This window comes from Rattus norvegicus, chromosome 15, assembly GCF_021556685.1.
Source record: "Rattus norvegicus strain SHRSP/BbbUtx chromosome 15, alternate assembly SHRSP_T2T, whole genome shotgun sequence".
NCBI lineage: Eukaryota > Metazoa > Chordata > Mammalia > Rodentia > Muridae > Rattus > Rattus norvegicus.
The window spans coordinates 80,889,010-80,903,577 of record NC_141548.1 but is presented as its reverse complement, the minus strand read 5'-3'; the positions used below and the strand labels follow the sequence as shown (position 1 = coordinate 80,903,577).

General features: G+C 37.6%; 2 long non-coding RNA genes across 4 annotated transcripts in view; one reads left to right on the top strand and one right to left on the bottom strand.

Moving 5' to 3' along the window:
- The window catches only part of LOC148001092 (uncharacterized), a 35,305-nt gene extending 24,198 nt beyond the window's left edge, over window positions 1–11,107 (top strand). The window contains exons 2-5 of one of the 2 annotated variants that reach the window (XR_015638419.1): window positions 4,902–5,013; window positions 5,986–6,165; window positions 6,797–6,857; window positions 9,653–11,107. This is a non-coding gene — a long non-coding RNA (uncharacterized LOC148001092). The remainder of the gene's footprint in view (window positions 1–4,901; window positions 5,014–5,985; window positions 6,166–6,796; window positions 6,858–9,652) is intronic. The other variant, XR_015638420.1, reaches the window with a different exon arrangement.
- Window positions 1–14,568, bottom strand: part of LOC148001091 (uncharacterized) — an 84,171-nt gene that overhangs the window by 58,092 nt on the left and 11,511 nt on the right. The window contains exons 3-4 of one of the 2 annotated variants that reach the window (XR_015638417.1): window positions 8,796–9,109; window positions 1,957–2,196 (exon numbers count right to left, since the gene is read on the bottom strand). This is a non-coding gene — a long non-coding RNA (uncharacterized LOC148001091). Of the gene's footprint in view, window positions 1–1,956; window positions 2,197–8,795; window positions 9,110–14,568 lie in introns of those variants that run through there. The other variant, XR_015638418.1, reaches the window with a different exon arrangement.

Here is a 14,568-nt window from a genome sequence, read left to right as displayed (position 1 = left end):
TAAGATGTACCATTTTCCCTGCTTACCTCCTCACGTTCCCAAGATAAGTGGCTCACCTGGAACTCAAAACTCAAAGCTGGGTCTTCTCTCATCTTCCAGGCTCACGATGGGGATTACTTCTGGATGTGACATTCTTTTGGCAATTACTCAAACTGTATTTGTTCGTACTTGTTAATGTATTCAGTTCCATCCAGCAAACATTTTTGAACATTATTACCAGGCTCTGTTTGACATACAGATAAATATGCCTTGGTTTTTACATTCATGGAGCCGATGATCATGTAGATTATGTTATAACTGCTAATATGTGAGATGTGTGCTTTTATTGTTGTACTTAAGTTTTCTTCACCAACTGAGGTGTGACTGCTTTCCATTTCTTAATTATCTTTGTGCCTAATATTTGTAGAGTTTCTAGGCAGGAAGACATAGGGTGACTTAAGGAGAGAAGGACAAATCTGCTACAGCTCTTTTCCTCGTGACTGGAATCACCTAAGTTCCTTCACAGGAAAGATTAGCTTCCAAGCTGAAGCCACAGAGGAGGAAGGAAGAGTCCCACGGGAGAGCATGACTTCCCCAAATCCCCCAAGGCACCTGTTATCCAGCATTTTCATCCTGTTGGTTAGACTATGTGATGTGGATGCTTAAAGATCCTTTGGCATGTGCTTTGGGGATTCTGTGAAACAAACTATGACCACTGATGGAGAGCAGCAGCCCATGGTAGAAGCCAAGCTCTGTTCTGAGAATCGGATGCTTTAGTCTACGTGATCTAAATAACCATCTCATGAACTAAGTGCTGTGCTAGAACTGAGCAGGCTGCGTCATGGAGATTGAATAATTTGCTCAAAATTACCCAGTCTTCTGAAGAAAGATAGAGCCAATGTATAACACCTTCTGACACTGAGTTCATTAAGGCAAAAAACATGGACATAAATGGACACCTAGATCCAGTTCAATGTACACACATACCTGCAGACAACATCTTTGGTTACATGTTTTTTTTTAAATTGACATAATTGAATTTCTGACACAATTCTAATATATATACTGTACTTTCTGAAGTCATAAGTGTTCCAAGAAATATAAGTATCTCATGTCACTCTGAAACTACAGCCAAAACACGCCTGATACAGCAGTTTGAACTACCTACATAAGTGCTCTAGGGGGAGACCTAAGGAGGAAAGGTCCTCACATTCTCAGGACCAACAAGCACTGTGGCTTTTCTGATTTTCTTTCTCACACAAAACAGAATGAACCACCATTTTATACATGAGCAAATCCAGGCCCAGGAAAGGGGGGAAATCTTACTCAAGATTACAGAATTCGAAGATGGTGCTGAGCCTGCTTCTCTACCCTGTTATTTCCTTTTTGAGGCTTAATTTTCATCCATAATTCATTTTAAATTTCCCACCATTAACGATTTCTGAGTAGAATCATTGCCACATTTTGATGCAACCGATATATATGTGTGACCAGAGAACAAGAATGGAGAAGTCATTAGCCTTATTGAAGCTTTGCGGTGACGTTATCCAGCAAATGGCGCTTTTCTATTTTTAACACCCTTCCTTGTGATAAGCACCAAGAGTTTTGAAACTACTTGCTGTAAAAATGTAAGGCTACACAGTTACTACGATATTCTTAGGTTCTCTCGTTTTTTTAATGTATTGGCTAATTTAATTTGTATCTGAATCTTGCATTTAATAAGGTTAGAATACATATTTAAGGGGAAAAGTTGAAAGTAAGACCCAGAAAGCAAGGCCCTCTTTCTGTCTGAAACACTGTTGGTGAAGAGAGCTTGTAGTGCTGACATTTGGGTTTGATTGTTCAGTCTGCTTTCTCATTTTATGGAATCACTTTTTATATCTGAAAATGATATTCCTAATAAGGACATAGCAAAAACCCAGCACCAGCCTTTCTATTAATGGCTTAGGAATAATTTAAACAGAAGTCAGCGCAGTATTACATTGTTAAACTTTATTGTAGAATTATAGGCAATATGCTGTTAGGTTCGCTTCAAGTCTAAACTGAAGATTTCCCTTCTGGAAGATGTTGCTTGATTGGACTTGAATTGTTTCTCTGTGTCGCCATGAAGACAATGCAAATGCTGATTAAAGCAATTAAAACTTCCCTTTGTTTGCAGAAAGGGATGTACCCCGATTGGGCTCTTTGTTTGTAGACATCTTAATAAGCACGAGCAGCCTGAAATGAAATCTGTCATCAGTTATATTTTTCTCTTAGACAAACTGTCTCCTTCACATACATATTAAGCAAGATTTGTTTCCGGAGCTTTCTTATATTTCTATTTGTTGTTCTAAAATGGTAAATGTAGAAATAACACCAGATCTATCAATTTGATAGTATAATGCAATACATCTGGCAGCTGAACGGGAAAATGTAATGACAGATCTGGCATAGTGAATGGTTTTTATTATGGGGTTTTTCTTTCATTCTCCCTGCACAATTGTGCCATTTGTTGTAAACTAATGTCAGCGAGAATAAAGCATTGTTGGGGACGGGGATTTAGCTTTTGCGGAACATAAATTGACTGCTAGGTAAATAAATATAAATATCTACTTTATTGCTTGTTAAATATTTAGCTACTAAAATGATCTGAACGGGAACGCATGCTGTAGGGATCCATGGCTGCTTTTAGCTATGTGCTGCTGGGTTCTTCTATGGGTTCGGCTCTCTACTGTTGTCATCTTCACAAAGTGACATTAAACTCTGCTGTAAGTCCTTGTACAATACACAGACCGAGTCTCCAAAATCTGCTGGATGGTCTTAGGGACTTAAGATTACCCATCCTAAGGGGGTAGGGGTAATTGAAAAAATGGTTTTTGTTTCAATAACAATGCAAAACCCACCATTTAAATAAAATTGAGAGCACAGAGAGGAGCTCTCAGTTCGTTCATCCCTCCTATGGTCTCATCAAGCATTTCCTTACCCACCCTGGGCTTGCCTCTTGAGACATAACTGTGAATTGATTCATAAGAAATTCAGCCTTTCTAGGACAGCACATCATAGAATGTAGTAGTTATATACAACAGACTTAAACATAGACATCTGCAGTGCGTGCCCATAATACGTACATCAAAACACTAGGAAAATATCTCAAATTTCAGTTTTGTTTTTTTAAAAAAGAAGATTATCGCTATTAAACAATGCAGTACAGTGCCCGTGCTCGAGGCATTTGAACTTGAGAGTGTTAAGTGGTGTTATTCTGAAAGTATCCTCTGTCGACTGGTGAGAGGTGGAGTTGGTATGTAAATGCCCCCTTTTAAAGAATGATTGATGTTTACCTGACATGTATATGTGTTCACATGTATGTTGATGTGTGCCATGTATGTACATATATATACAAAGTGGCTTTGGAAGCCAGAAGATGGAACTGGAATGATAGGAGGTTGCTAGCAGCCCTGTGGGTGACGGAAACCAAATGCAGGTCCCCTTGCACTGAGTGTCCTTTCAGCCCCAGAAAAAAAAATTCTCACGCATCATAAATATCCAAATGGAATGGAGCAAACACATGATAGAACCATGAATGAACTGATCTCAGTTTCCTTTATGGGAGAGAAGAATGGCTCTAAGTGAGTCTACTTATGTCCTGAAAATACATAAAAAACATATAGCAGGGGATATATATATATATATATATATATATATATATATATATATGTGTGTGTGTGTGTGTGTGTGTGTGTGTGTGATGTTTAAGGAATATCCTTTTCTTTCTGTTTATATTGTCTAAAAATTTCATAATGGACTCATACTCATACTTCTTACTTTTAATATACATTATTACAGTTTTTTATTTGATGTGTGGAATAGTGTTGTGCCTGTCACCTAGCCTGTAGGGTCCACAGACAACAAGTTAAGGAAGTCATTTCTCCTCTTCTACCATACTCAGGTCACCAGCCTTGGTGGCAGGCACCTTTACTAGTAAAGCCATCTCACCAGCTCCTATTGTGATTTTAGAGGTTACTTTTATTTTTAGAGGAATTACTATGATGAGATGTGTAAGGGGCTTCCTGAAAACAAATCACTAAGGCAACTATTCTTGCCTAACATCCATGAGCAAGTGTATAAAGAAATGGTAATTTATAATTGGAAATTGTTGAAACAATTCTTGGATATATGTAATATTCTCATCAACTTTTCTAAAGATACTTTTGGTGGAGGGAGGAGGTGAACAGTTTTAATTGTCAAGCTCACCCAAATTGCAGATATCAGACCAGCTTGGAATGTTCAAGGAATAATTGCTTAGGCTTGCTAGACAAATCCTAACAATATTAGAATATTTCCCTGATTTGATCATAGGACTAATCTGATAAAGAGTTCGGTACTTGACACATGTAAGCAAATGGCAGAAGAATACTGAATATTTATAGAACCAAATGAGATGTTACCTGATCAAAATTATGTTAAAAGAAGGAAAGGCAAGATATTTCTAGCTTATGGAGGAAGATAGGAATATTATACAAACCCATGTGCACGCGCGCACGCACACACACACACACACACACACACACACACTTACACATTAATGGTAGACAATTTTAAAGTAAATGTAAATCCAAGTAATTTGAACTGTATAACATATTATTTGTTCTTATCTTTTTTGTAGAGATTTGAGTTAGCGTTGAGATTATCGTGGGTACATGATTCTCTTTTTCTTGGCCATAGGAAAAATGTGGTTAGAGTGGCTTTGGAAGGATAATGTTTAAAGTATCCCAAACCACACAGGATAAGGACCTCCTCAGTATACTCTTTAAAGGCTAAACTTCATTAACTGACCTACTTCTTACTTTTCTTATCGAAATGAAAACACACATCCAAATGAGTGTTGTCCCAGACACAGATTGGACTCTTTGGTCTTCATTGTGGTCTTCTTCGTCAACAATTAGCAGGCACTCCACTCTCCAGTGCTGCCAGGAAGAACCGAGAACAAATGAAGAATCCACTTGGTCCCAGCCTTTCACTTTCAGCCACTCTGCTTTGCTCTGTCAGTCCAGTCAGGTAAATCCTTCCCTTCCCTCATCTCTCCAACTCTTCTGACTCCAAATTCCAAATTCTGGGGATGTGAAAGCAGCCAGAACAGCAGTGGTCCTATTAAACAGTTATGCATATCCAAGTGCGGATTGATGGCTTCTGAGCATGATGAATTTAAGTTTTATAAAGGTATACTTTTCCCCCACACATGACTATTAAGGAGAAATTTTTGCATATTTTAAAAATTTCCCTGAATTTATATTCATTTTTTCTTCCATAGGAAGCTGAGGAGAACAAAGAATTCAAAGAAAAGGTTAAGATAGATGATGGAAGGGAGGAAGGGATACAGGGAGGGAGTGAGAGGAGAGAGAGGGAGGAGGGAGGGAAGGTGGGAGGGAGAGAGGGAGGAGGGAGAGATATTACATATTGCTATTATTTAGACACTACCTTGGTTGATTTTTCTCAATTTACTTTTCCATTTCAATGTGAAAAAAAGATTTAATGAATTGCTTATTATGATTAACACCATAATTCATGATAAACCTATATTTTATATAATGTTGAGACCACAATTCAAGAATCAATTGGCTAGGAAATTATGACAGAGTAATTCTATTTTATGTATCAGCTGATATAACAATTTTTAAAAGGTAATTTAGAGTTGGGATCTGAAGAAAACTTTTTTTAAAAAAATTTCATTCAAATATATCTCCAGTTGGTATGGTTAGAGACATCATTTCACTCTTGATCCGGCCTTCCAGGTTGGATTTAAGTGAAGGACAATCATCTTTTTTTTTTTATTTGGCCTGGAGTTCATTTTAGAATATTCTGTTGTTTGAGAATTAAGATAATCAGAAAGTAGTCTTTACTCTCCCACAGATTTTAAGTGGAAGCTCCTATGGGTAATAATAGGGCAATCCTTTAAGTTGCTGTCACCTCTGTCCCACAGAGTCTTCTTAGCCTTCAACTATCAGCACAAGCTGCTTTCTTTTATTTCAGGTCTGTCATGTGGTATCTGAGACTTCCGAGGACCTGCTGCCCTATGTGGTAACACAGCCAGCAACCAAATATCCTAATTCAGGCAGCACTGCACTCTAACATCTCTTGTGGACCCTGCAGAGGTCCTTCTGCTCTTTGAAGGGATAAATCTTCCAGTCAGCTTGCACTGATCCTCTTAAGGTGAGTCGAGGAAGCATCATCTCCATTTCCACATGCACTACATCCCTATCCAGTCCCCTTTGTTCTGAGGCAGGAACCGGAAGTTCTTCAGCTCTTCTGTCAGCTCATTTCTAGTTTGCAATTGTGCTGACACATCTCGTAACTCCGTCTTGCAAGTTCTAACAATGTTATTTACAACCCTTGGCAACTGCTCTATATTTCTATTTCTTTGTATCTTCCTGTGGTGCCCACACCTACCTAGACAGTCAGGTATAGTTGAGGACAGACAACTAGACAGCCAACTGTAGCTGATGACACTTCACCATTCTTGAAGGTAATTAACACCAGTCTGTCTGATGGATGAAGATGGCCTTTCTTTCTCTAGGCAATAGCAAACACACTGTGGAGAAGTATATTCTGAAGAAATAGAGTTGGATTGAATAACTATGTTTTTATATAAAGATAGATAAACCACCCGTGACTTAGAGGTCTAAATCAAAGTTTTCCAGGTCAAGTGTTTACAGACATGTAACAGCAGGAGGAAGGATATTCCACAGCTTACCTATATATCCGTCTGTTCCAAGAGGGACAGACAGGCTTATCCTTAGAAACCACCCAATATTGATTAACCTCTTCTTGTGTGTTTTCCTAGAATCATTCATTGAGGAAGTCTAACATATGTCGAATACTGTATCTTGAACCTTACAAAGAAGGTTTGTCCAATAATATTGCTTGTTTATAAATTTCTCCAATTGCAGGAATGCAAATCCCATTGTAAACACTCAAGAGTAACCATTTCTTTTTTTCTTATTTTAAAATGAATTAATTTATTTTCTAGGATATTTTAAGCATTTACACTTCAAATGTTGTCCTCTTTCTCTCCTCTCCCCCCTCCCCCGCTTCTATGATGATGCTCTCACTCCCACACACCCACCTACCTACTCCCAACTCAACACCCTGGTATTCCCCTACACTGGAGAAGCGAGGCTTCACAGGACCAAGGGATTCTTCTCCTATTGATGCCAGATAATGCCATCCTCTGCTACATATGTGGCTAGAGCCATGGGTCCCTCATGTATACACTTTGTTCTTAATGCCTTCACCAGAAGTGAATTTTCCCTCTCTTTTGTATATTTTCTATTTTTAAACAAAGTACTTTAAAGTGTTGTAGATTTGACATTAACATTCTCCAGGTAAGGTCACTACTGATTAGGCCAAGGAAATCCATGTTAAGTAACAATATTTCCTCTCTTGAGACTTTGGCACATGATTACCGTTCCTATGGGTCAGTGAGAGAGATAAGGAAGAACCAGAATGATATCTTTTGGTCATATTTATCACCCAGTGACATTGAAAATCACAACTGCACACAAATATTTCTCCTTTACTCACTCAGATTCATAAAGGCTGCAACTTACATATTTCCTTAGGGTACCAAATACACTCATCAAAACCCATATGTTAGAACATTTTCAGAACCACATTTATACATATATGATATTACAGATCACAAGAGTGAGGGGTAGTTTCAGCAAATTTTCTGTAAATAATAGGATTTTTCCAACTGTATATTAGAAGTTCCATTCTTTTTTTTTTTTTTTTTTTTTTGAGCTGGGGACCGAACCCAGGGCCTTGGGCTTGCTAGGCAAGCGCTCTACCACTGAGCTAAATCCCCAACCTGAGCTAAATCCCCAACCAGAAGTTCCATTCTTATTATCCTGCTTTCTGCTTCTCTTTCCTTTACTGTTTCCCAAGGCAAATGATTCGGTTAAAAGACTCACAAGATAAAAACTGCATGGTAACAGAACAATCATGACAACATTCCTACTTCAAATGCGAAGATTCTTCTAAGAGAACCCCTAAACCTTAAAGGAAGCTTCTTGGTAAAGGAATGACCCTAAAGAAGGATGCACACAAACAATTATTGAAAGCCAATGAATCTGTGATCTATGGCCCATCAGAGTCTATGTGATTGGTGCTGAGTCACATACCCTATGGATTGCAAGAAAAACCAAACCAAACCAAACCAAACCAAACCAAACCAAACCAAACCAAACCAAACCAATCCCACTAGAAAACAAATAGCAAGTTTGTAGCAGTGAGAATTCTTATAAAATTAATTTTAAAGTATTTTCCAACGGGAGACCTATTTAAGTTCAGGCTTTCCTGTCCTTTGTTTACAGTGGTCAAGAGTAAAGTGTGATTAAAAACAACAACAAAAACCAATGAATTAGGGTAAGAATGTGCATGTCTGAACATAGTATACACGTAGAAAGTGGAACAATTTTGAAGTCACTTAGAGGTTATAAAGTAACAACATTTTTCATGAAGGAAAAATTAAGTATTCAAAAATATGCAGACCTACCTTCACAGTACATTTTTATTATACATAAAACTAAAGGCAGTGGTTCATATTTTTGAAGAATTTCTTGAAGATATTTTTTAACAGATAGCCAAGCCTTTTCCCTTCTTTTTGTTAATACAGGGCCTTCTTGAGAATTTACTTAAAGATTAGCCTTCGGGTAACAGGAACATGTGTGGATAATCTGGCCCTAGTGCTCTATTTGTTAAAACATCAACATTATTGTTATCTCCTAGCAAGAGTTTTCTCTCAGGTGTTCTTCATTGTTTGTTCAACCCCAGTAACTCACCTCCGGGAGCAGAAAGCATCCTGGGTAATAAGCACTGCAATCCAGTTTCCAAGAAATGCTGTGATAAAATCATCACAGTAATTGGCTGAAGAATTTAGATTCTCTGTGAAAGTGTGTTGGGATTTTTGTGCGCACCTCACATGAAGGAGCTGAGATCTCGTCCTGACTGGAAACTCCATAGAGTGATAGGTGACCAACACAGGACCCAGCCCAGATGTTGTTCTTCTGATTTCCTAATTCAGTTTCTGGCAGTTCTTACAGTGAACCTCTATTGTTTGTCTTAACATACGATTATTATAGCTGGCTTCCTTTTCCTGAAGGAGAAATAATAATTGTCTCATACACCAAGCAAGTATAATTGGCTTTGGTCCCATCTTCCTTTTTCTGCCTGTGAATTTGAGAAACAGGTCTAGGCCTGGTAAAAGTTCACTTATAAATGAAGCACATGGGTCTGGCTCTCATTGGGCAAGAGCAGATATAATTTCCCCATAAGGGAAACTTTTTAAATGGCTAGCAGTCTGATAGTGGAAGCATGGCCATGTGGTTTTAAGATGGTGACTGAGCTAATAGAAGCACACACATTGTGGTCCTTTCTTTCTAATGTTGTATGATTCATTATATTTTCTCGGCTTCACATCTGGCATTCCATTTTGTTTTTAAGAGCAATTGGTATTTGCATAATAGTAAGAGGAGTGGTTGTGAAAATATTGTGAACAGTTTAGATTTTGTTAATTTTTTTCTTGTTTTTATTATTGACCGATGTGCCGAAAACCAAATTCTAAAACGTGGTTGGATGGACCAATGCTCATTGGATATCGGCAAATATCTCCTGCTAACTACTCTTTCTCAAACGTCAGAATGTAGAACGCATTTCTACGGTTTGACAAAGCCATGGATTTGAGGCATAGTTTATGAATTTATATGCTACACGTACTGGAAATGGTCTTCAAGGTTTTAAGAAACCTGACCTCTGGCTGGTGAGTCAGAGAATTAGTTTGAGTGTCTGAGGTAACACTTAAATGCTCCATTTCAATGCCACAAATCCTTTTAATACACGCTGAAGACATCAACAGTTCCTAAATCTGCTGTGGCGAAGGGAAGTTCACATTGGTTGAGCCCTGGTTACGATAGGCTTGAACAGCTTCTCATAAAGAAACAAGGTCCGTGTGATTATGTTGCCGCGCATGGGCTGAGCCTAGCTGAACGCTGTTCCCCGGACGCCTAATTGACAATTGTGTTGCCCTTCTCGTGACTATTTAAAAAGAGTTGTGAGGTCAACGTCAATGATACTTCTCCTGGTCATAAATGCCATCCGGCGAGACTCGCTCCTTCCCCCCACCCCCACCTGTTCTTTCAGAAGGCTGCAGTGTCAAATATTTAAAACTACAGTGCTTTACAGGAGAGAGAGAATCTGACGACACTGCTGACCCACATTTCAGAAGCAAAATGAGAACTACAGGGGTCAGATCCCAGCCAGTGGGAACACGATGAACACTTGTGCTGTAAATGAAGTAGTGAAATCGACCACCGGAACAAGCAATTTTCATAACCAGGACACTCCAGCAAAATGAATTTTGTCATATCCCGTGACCTCTTCAAGTTTCTGAACCAAACTCTTCAGTGAGCATGAGAGGGAAAAACATACACTGTGACCCCAGTAAACGGCAGGATGAGTCCAAATCACATCTCTAAAATATTAAACTGAACGGTGGGCTGCGATTAATTTGGGTTGTAATTTAACCTAATCGATCCTGTAGTTTCATTCCTCGGAGTTTTCTTTGTTTCATAAGTTAGGAGGGTCATATCCTCAATTTTTTTTTTTAAATTGGAAGTTTCAGTATGAAGGCGTGGAACTCAGTTTTCCAATCATTAAATGTTAAGACTAAAAGCACATTACATGAGTCACTAGATGTATTCAAATATGTACTATTCTTTCCTGATGTATAAGGAGGTCTATTTCTTCTCTACCCACCTTCTGGTTAAATATTCTAAATACTTTGTCAATCAGAAGCAGTTTGGTTACTTCCGTTGTATGTTTTAGAGGCAAAACATCTATCTATTTGAGAACACATTGCTGGCCTCATTCTTGGAAAAATTTACTATAATTCAATAGATAAAGCTCATATCATTTCTATGAATCTCTCACATTTCTAGTGTTAAAAGTAGGAGCAAATGTTTATATTGTATGAACAAAATACAGTGTCCTTTAAGCTATGTGCATATATATATATATATATGAGCTTTTCTATACATAAACAAGCTTGTTTAAAAGTATGTAAATATGAATAATAAATGCGATTTTTTGAAAGCCTAATACAGTATGTTGTACTTCGATGTCTGAGTGCAAATAACACCTATTTTACAGTTTGAAATTCATGAATTTAATTCAGAGAAAAACTAATAGAAAATTAGGTAATTAAGTAGAAGGAGACCAAATTCCATGGCTCACTGAAAAGTGTGGCTAATTTCACTCTATAGACGACAGGAGGCACATGTCTTCAGAACAATCCAGAACAGATAACCTCATATTAAAGCTACTTTCCTCAGGACTGAATCTCTTTCACTGGTTCCATCACTTAATCTCAGTGACATATTTTTCCAGGATTACCTTTGTAGCAGGCACTATTTTGTGTTACAACAGAAGTGGATCAAATTCCTTAAATGATAATAAAACTGGGAGTCATAAAAGAAGAGATGGTCAATAAGTTAGAGTGTTTTGTTATTTCATCTCCCAACTCTCGTCTTTTTTTCTGACAATTTTTCCCCAAGTACACTTCTGTGAGTATAAAAAGAAAGTATAGTTGACATGCAGTCTTAATTCTTTGCAGATAATTTGCGGTCATGTTTCTTCTCTATAAGTACACGAAGGCCGCATGATTAACAGTAGTGTAATAATGGGTTTATTTTGAATTTCTTCTTTATAGTCTCATAAGACCCTCAACTTATGTTAGAATTTATACCTAAGGCATGTATTAGCTAAAATTAAAAAAAATATATAGTCTATCCACATTATTTTATTGTTTAAATGGTCTTCATTCATGTTTCATTTCAATAATATTTCCCCGGCTTGTAAAGCTTCTGTTGTGTTGAGCTCCTCTTTAAATTCACAATGCATAAAACTGCCAGGTGGGCTAAAAACAGAGTGCATTAACAGATTGAACTATAAATCAGGTGGTTGTGTTCACGTACTGTAAAAATACCAGCAATTTCTTTCAGATTATAGTTTGTACAGATTCCATAGAGTGATCCCAAACTCTGTGGGGAATTTAAAATGATTAAAGAGGTCGTTTGTTCCAACCTAAAATATTACGTTCACTTCTTACCTTATCAGGATTTTTATCAACCTTGCACCATTGCTGTAGAATTAAATACAATAATGAATTCAGTACCTACAAAATACTGCCAACTGGAAACTACTGTTGCTTCTAGCACCATTACAACCAGGTTACAAATAAGTCACTTTTGATAATGTTAAGACTGTTATAGTCATTCATCTCAGCATTTTTGAGAAACACAATGGATCAAGTGCTGTGTTTCTTATCATTGGTGCAAATGAGGAATAAGAAATTGCTTATCTCCCTTAAACTTGAGTAGTTAGAATAAACAACATAATCACCATTTTATTCAAGAGGCAAAAATGGTGTAACATACCTAAAGCTTACAGATAAAGCACTGGTCTTTCAGAGCCTGGACAAAGAAACGAAAACAGCCTTTTGGCCTCTCTAGTATATGAATAGAGGTACTGAAAACCAAGAATTCAGCTTACTTATGCATGCGTATAGAGTTCAAAGGCAACAAACCAAAACAAGAAACACATCTGCACACTAGTAATAACTCCCCTTTGCATAGCGCATAAAGGTTTACAAATTGCATACATAAATTATATCTGTCTTAAGCCATAAATAGCAGAGTTACATTGGGACACTGAGTTTTTATTTTTGGAGCCAAAGCTCAATGCACTGACTCATTCATTCACTTAATTTGTTGCTGTCTTTCCCACTATGCTGCCCTGTGTGGTGGTTTGAATATGTTTGGCTCAGGGAGTGGCACTATGAGGAGGTGTGGCCTTATGGAAGGAAGTGTGTCACTGTGGGGGTTGGCTTTCAGAGACCTTCCTCCTAACCGCCTGGCAGCCAGTATTTTCCTGTTTGCCTTCGGAACAAGATGTTGAGCTCAGCTCCTCCAGCACCATGGTTGCTTGGAGGCTGCCATGCTTCCTGCTTTGATGATAATGGACTGAGTCTATGAACCTGTAAGCCAGCCCCAATTAAAGGCTGTCCTTCTAAGAGCTGCCATGGCCATGCTATCTTCACAACAATGGAAATCCTAACTGAGACACAAGTCAACAGGATATATTTTGTAAGCCAACAGAAGCAAATAAAATTGGACTTTCAGTTTCAAACTGAAATAAATAGATTAGCGAAGGTAACAATATTTCCTGTATATAAACTCCATGTGACCAGAAAAGAGGAAATTAATAACATTAAAGAGTCGTCTAAGATGGTAATAAACCAAAATTCAAATGCAGAATTTTGACTAGTTAAAATAACTTTCAAAACTGTTGGTTTTTAAAAAGTTGGTTCATCGGGAACACAAGTGGAGGGGGCAGGGACAGATGGGATGGAGCTGGTCAGTATAAAGGAGGAATATACAGGCTGCAATGATAGTATTGAAGTAAAAAAAAAAAAACAAAACAAGAAACCAAAATAACAAAAACAGGCCAAGCTAAGTTAGCAGTTTAGTCAGGGACATGAACTGATAATAAATAGTTACCCAAATGTGTCACTGAGGAACTGCATGCAGCACTGGGGACTGAGGACCTGCATGGATGAACATATCAGTCTTGAAATGAGCTCTTGATCTCGCTACACTATCTCGTGTCTAAGAGGAGATAGTTTTAGATCTAGCAGCAGAAATCAACTTCAGATTTTAACATTGAGAAGTTCCTAGACTCTAGACACTGTTGAAATCTAAAACACTGGATCTCGACACCATCAATTTAGTATTCTACTCTATAAGAATCATAGGTAACATCTACATTTCACATAATCATAAGTAATATAATGGTTAGACTTATGATGAGACAGTATAATTGTGTTATTGGCCTACAAAGGAAGAACCACTTGTGGATACTAGTAAATTTTTTTTCCTTTCCAATAAGACTGCATGGCAATTCTTTTGAGCACCTCTGAGTGTGAATACATTACTAACTATAGAACACATTATCATTGATGTTTGGAAGACAGAAAGCATAAGAAAATGGTTCTCTGACATTCATAGTGTTTCTCAGCCTTGGTGCTATTCACATTTGGAGTTGTTTTGGTGGTGTCATTGTGCACATTAAAAGACATTTTAGCTATGAACTTTCCTCTTAGAATGCTTTCATTGTGTCCAATAAATTTGTGTGTGTTTTACCTTCATTTTCATTGAATTCTAAAAAGACTTTAATTTCTTTCTTTATTTCTTCCCTGACTCAGAGATCATTAAGTAAAGAGCTATTCAATTCCCATGAGTGTGTAGGCTTTCCTGTCTTTCAGTTTTTGTTAAAGGCCAATTTTAGTTCATGGTGGTATGATAAGATACAAAGTGTTATTTCAATTCTCTTGTGTCTGTTGAGGTTGGCTTTGTGACCCACTGCACGTTCAATTTTGAAGAAGGATCCATGTGGTCCTGAGAAGAAGGTATATTCTTTTGTTTTTGGGTGAAATATTCTATAGATGTCTGTTTGGTGTATTTGATTCATCATGTCTGTTAGTTTCATTATTTCTGGATG